The sequence below is a fragment of the Pan paniscus genome, chromosome 4 (genome assembly GCF_029289425.2).
Source record: "Pan paniscus chromosome 4, NHGRI_mPanPan1-v2.0_pri, whole genome shotgun sequence".
NCBI lineage: Eukaryota > Metazoa > Chordata > Mammalia > Primates > Hominidae > Pan > Pan paniscus.
The window spans coordinates 43,597,557-43,603,490 of NC_073253.2; positions in this window are offsets into that span (position 1 = coordinate 43,597,557).

The window sequence follows — 5,934 nt, forward strand, 5'->3', positions numbered from 1 at the left end:
ATATAGAAAAGGGAGGCAGGTCACCTCATGAAAGAGAAGCAATGGCCAGGATGGGTCTTTGGAGATTTAATGTGAACAAATCTCTCTTAATCATCTTTTCTGAGATAGAGTAGGCCTCCAGTCCTGCTCTTTGAAATAGCTCAAGTAAAGAAATCTCATAAGCAGACAGCCAAGAAACCAGTGCCAGCAAGATCTACTTACAACATACTGCTATCTGAGAACATTTTAAAAACCTCTTTTTTCTCATGCCTAACTCTTGGAGTCCTGAACTTTTCACTATAAAAATAACCCATCAATTGATTTGTGACTTGGCAAGAAAACGATGTCTGTATTGTTCTTGGAAAAAAGAAAACACACACACACACCCCTTAAAACATATGTGTTCAATATTACTAAATTAGAACCCTAGAGCCCTAAGATTTTAAGTAATGAGAAGGTCATGGCAGAATTTAACACCACAGTGATGTTTTTTCCTAAGCTTTAGTATTTCTCTCTCCCTTCCTTTCTCCTTCAGTTGTGAATAATTTCTGTTCCTATGTAACTCAGAATAACAGTGGCCTCTTAGGTTGTCGTATTTCCCAAATATCAGACTACTTTGTTAACCATTAACCCTCCTCTCCCATCCCCCACCCCAACCAAGTCTTGTTCAACAGTAAAACATCCTCAATTTCAGCGAGGTGCAGTGGTTTACACCTGTAATCCTAACACTTTGGAAGGCCGAGGCAAGAGGATTATTTGAGCTCAAAAGTTCAAGACCAGTCTGGTCTGGCTGGGCACAATGGCTCATGCCCGTAATCCCAGCACTTTGGGAGGCCAAGGCAGGTGGATCACCTGAGGTCAGGAGTTTGAGATCAGCCTGGCCAACATGGCAAAACCCCATCTCTACTAAAAATACACAAATTAGCCAGGCGTGGTGGCATGCACCTGTAATCCCAGCTACTTGGTAGGCTGAGGCAGGAGAATTACTTGAACCCAGCAGGGCAGAGGTTGCAGTGAGCTGAGATCACACCACTACACTCCAGCCTAGGTGACAAAGCGAGGCTGTGTCTCAAAAACAAAACAAAACAAAACAAAAAAACAGTCTGATCAACATGGTGAAACCACATCTCTAGAAAAGAAAAAAAAAAGAAAAGAAAAAAAAACTTAGTCAGAAGTGGTGGCACATGCCTGTAGTCCCAGCTACTCAGGAGGCTGAGGTAGGAGGATTAATTGGGCTCAAGAAGTTGAGGTTGCAATGAGCCATGATCACACCACCACTGCACTCCAGCTAGGGTGACAAAGTGAGCCCCTGTGACAAAAATAAAATAAAAATTTAAAATTTCAATTTAAATTTTGGTAAGTCCTCAGTTTTATTGACTTCCTAAATATTCGTATTTAAGACTATTTCTCCTTATTTGTGTTAGTTGCACTTTCCTCCAAGTTAAACATCACTCTCCAAGTTAAACATCACTCTGTTCTCTTTGGTATACATATGCAATCTCTTGGGTGACTTTTTTTCATTTCTACATTGTTTGCTCTCCACTCTTCCTCCCTGCAGAAGAGAGATTAATTCCCATTGACATTTATGTTCTGTTTACTTTCAAGCCATAGCCTTCCAAAGGAACTGCTATTCACTGTGTTCTAACTAAACATCTTTATCACTATCTGAAAGAAAATAACCTGTAAGTAAAGGACACTTGGAGTCGGTTCTAAATTGGGAGGGGTGGAGATCTAGCAGCAAAGAACGTGTGCTTTACAGACTGCTTCTGAAGGAGCAAAGCAGGCGAAATTAAACAAAGCTTTTCAGTCAATTTTTTAAGCTTCCAATTGAAAAGCTTTCCATTTCAAGACTTAATTTTAAAATCTGGGTGCCCTATATGCTCACAACTCTGCTAAGTATTTTGAGGACTGCTGAGATAATCCAGACAGTTCTCGCCTTGAGGATCTTTGGGTCTAGTCATTTGTGCCCACGTCCACAAACTCCTAAAATACAATGACTTAGTGAGATGAGGGTCCTACTAGAGAAAGAGGAGCCCAGAGAAGTCAGAGATTCATTGCCACAAGAGGGAATCTTCGTGAAAAAGGGGCATCCTTTGAATGAGCTACTGAGTCCTAGAGGATGGGTAGAATTCCAAAAATAGCAAACATCTCACTCTGGGGCCTTGGGGGTGGGCAGGCAGCAAAGTCAAGTTATCAAGGTAGGAGATCTGGGGAGCACTGAGTGCTCTGGGTTGCTGGAGAGCAGGGTGCATGGGAATGTGAGAGACGGGGAAGCATAATGGGAAACAAGCCTGAAAAGGAACTTTGGAGCACAAAAAGAAAATCCAGAGTGGCAATAGATAGTTCCAAATTTGGATCCAATAAACAGGTGGTAGGAGCACAGGTGAACCCAAAAGATTTCATTTTTCAAAAACTAATACTAAAAACAAGCTTTTAACCTAAAGGTCTAGCCTGAGAAAAATGGTCCTTTTCAGATATAGGGAGATAGCACTGACCAAGAGATAGACTGTTTCCTAGGACAAGGAAACATTTATCTGGATCCCAGCACAGCACACCTTTTTGGAGTGCGGCAGGGGTGGCATGCCAAACCCACACTTTACATGCCACCGCTAACCCCTTCTTCTTCTCTAACTTTTCCAGATCCAGATCTCCTAAGCTTACAGAGAGTGTAAAACTAGCACTAAAGCAGCTGATTAGAATACCCAAGAAATTAACTATATGACTTAATAGGGAGCAATTTTGAAGCATTCAGTGATTGTTCATTGTCTATAGGTTCAAGTCAACTTCTCAGCATGGTGTTGAAGTTTCTTATAATATGGTTCTGGCCATATTTCTAATCTCATTTTTCTCTGCTCCCAACTAGTTCCATCAGATATATTTTACTTTGTAGGTACATCAGCCTTATTTCTTAATTTTGCACCGAATTTACTAGGTTATGCTGCTACAACAAACAACTCCCAAATCTTGGTGACTTAAAAAATATGCAGGTATATTTCTCACTCGTGTCCCATGTGCATCAAGAATTGATGGAGTGTTCTATTCATCGTCACTCAGGGATCCAGACTGACAGACCATCTACCGTCTCTAAAGTGGCTAATTTTGTTCCAAATGGAAAAAAGAGTTTGTTCTATTCATCGTCACTCAGGGACCCAGACTGACAGATCATCCACTATCTCTAAAGTGGCTAATTTTGTTCCAAATGGAAAAAAGAGTTCTGGACAGTCTTTAATGAACAACTAAAAGCTTTGACTCATAAGTGATACTTCACTTTTCCTTCCAACTCATTAGCCTGAAGTAACCACACAGCTCCACCAAAGTCAAAAGGACTAAGAATTACAGTGTTAACAAGTACCTAGAATGCAAACATTATGGAACAGCACTAATGACTACACATGTGTCTGCCTTTGTTCATGCCCTTTCCTAGTCCTCGAATGTCTTTACCACACCTTGAACATCTAAAAACCTCATGCTTCCTATCGGCAGAATTTATTTCCTTGTGGATGTATGATTAAAGGCTCCCACCTCTTGCTAGCTGTTGGCTGCAGGCCACCCTCAGGTTTTAAAGAGGCAACTCACAGTTTTTAGAAGCCACCCTTCGTTCTTTACCACCTGAGTTCCCTCAATATGGCCACTTCATTAAGGACAAAAGGTGAGTCTTTAAGTGCAGTCTGCTAAGATGGAGCTTTATGTAAATTAGTTCAACCATTATGGAAGACAGTGTGGCAATTCCTCAAGGATCTAGAACCAGAAATACCATTTGACCCAGCAATTCCATTACTGGGTATATACCCAAAGTATTATTCTACTGTAAAGACACATGCACACGTGTGTTTATTGCAGCATTATTCACAATAGCAAAGACTTGGAACCAACCCAAATGCCCATCAGTGATAGGCCGGATAAAGAAAATGTGGCATATATACACCATGGAATACTATGCAGCCATAAAAAAGGATGAGTTCAGGCCAGGGGCGGTGGCTCACACCTGTAATCCCAGCACTTTGGGAGGCTGAGGTGGGCAGATCACCTGAGGTCAGGAGTTCAAGACCAGACTGGCCAATATGGTGAAACCCTGTCTCTACTAAAATACCAAAATTAGCTGGGCGTAGTAGTGGGTGCCTGCAATCCCAGCTACTCGGGAGACTGAGACAGGAGAATCACTTGAACTCAGGAGGCAGAGGTTGCAGTGAGCAGAGATCGCGCCATCGCACTCCAGCCTGGGCAACAAGAGCAAAACTCCATCTCAAAAAAAAAAAGGATGAGTTTATGTCCTTTGCGGGGACGTGGATGAAGCTGGAAACCATCATTCTCAGCAAGCTAACACAGGAATAGAAAACCAAACACCACATGTTCTCACTCATAAGTGGGAGTTGAAAAATGAGAACACACGGACACAGGGAGGGGAACATGACATCAGGGCCTGTTGGGGGGTGGGGAGGTAGGGGAGGAATAGCATTAGGAGAAATACCTAATGTAGATGATGGGTTGATGGGTGCAGCAAACCACCATGGCACATGTATACCTATGAAACAAAACTGCACATTCTGCATATGTGTCCCAGAACTTAAAGTATAATTTTTTTAAAAAAAGATGGAGCTTTAAATAATGTAATGTAGTTGCAGAAGTAACAGTCAATCACTTTTGCTATATTGTATTGGTTAGAAGCAATTCACAGTTCCCATCCATACTCAAGGAAAGGGGATCACACAAAGGGGTGAACACAAAAGGCAGAGATCACTGGCATCACCTTAGTTTATGTCTGCCACATATATACACTGTGAAACCATCACTACAATAAAGATAAAAGTTTCAATCACCTTCAGAAGTTTCCTTCTGCCCCTTGGCAATCCATCCTTCCTCCATCCTGTCCCCAGGCAACCACTGACTCATTTTTCTATCATCACAGGTTAGTTTGCATTCTCTAGAATTTTGTATAATTGAAGTCATACGATATGTACTTTTTTTGTCTGGCTTCTTTCACTCAGCATAATTATTGTGAGACTCAAACATGTTATTGTGTGTATCAATAACTCATTTCTTTCCATAGCTAAGCAGCATTCCGTCGTGTGAATATATCACAGTTGTTTATCCATTCATCTGTTGATGGACATTGGAGTTGTTTCCGTTTTTGATATAACAAACAAAGCTGCTATGAACATTTATGTGCAAGTTTTTTTATGAACGTATGTATTCACTTCTCTTGAGTAAGTGCTTAGGAGTGAAATGGCTAGTTCTTTTGGTAGATGTATGTGTAATTTTTTTAACAAACTGCCAAAGTCATTGTATCATTTTATATTTCCACCAGTAGGCTAGGGTAGTTCTATGTCTTTGCCAGCATTGATACGATTGGTCTATAATTTTACCTAATCAAGTGAGAGTGAAATGATATGTCTTTGTGGTTTTATTTTGCAATTTTCTGATGGCTAATGATGTTGAACATCTTTTCATATGTTTATTGGCCATTAATATATCTTCTTTTGTGAACCATCTGTTCAAAAAAAAAAAAAACTCATACTTTGAGACACATTCTATCTGAAGTCTTCCTCATCACGGCTCCATCACACCACGAGATCTGCCTTGTCTTTGTTTCTATAGATCTTTATACACATATTTATTGATACATCTAATGTGTTCCATCATATGATCATATATCTATCTCACTTGCTAGACAAGGAGATCCTGGAGGGCAGGGAATGTATCTAATCACTCTTATATTCCCAGTATTTATTATAGTGCCTGATAACCAGATGTATAGGGGAAAGTTAATTGCTATGAAATGAAAGATAACCTGTAGACACTAACTAGATGACCATTCAGTAAAGTACATAATCTGTGATGCACCAAGCACTTTAGAAGCACTGACAATTTACTGTCTAGAAACACCACTATCATCCTCATACCAGGAAAAAAAAAAATGTGCCAGAGAGGAATAAATTGTTTAACAGCTAGCCAGTC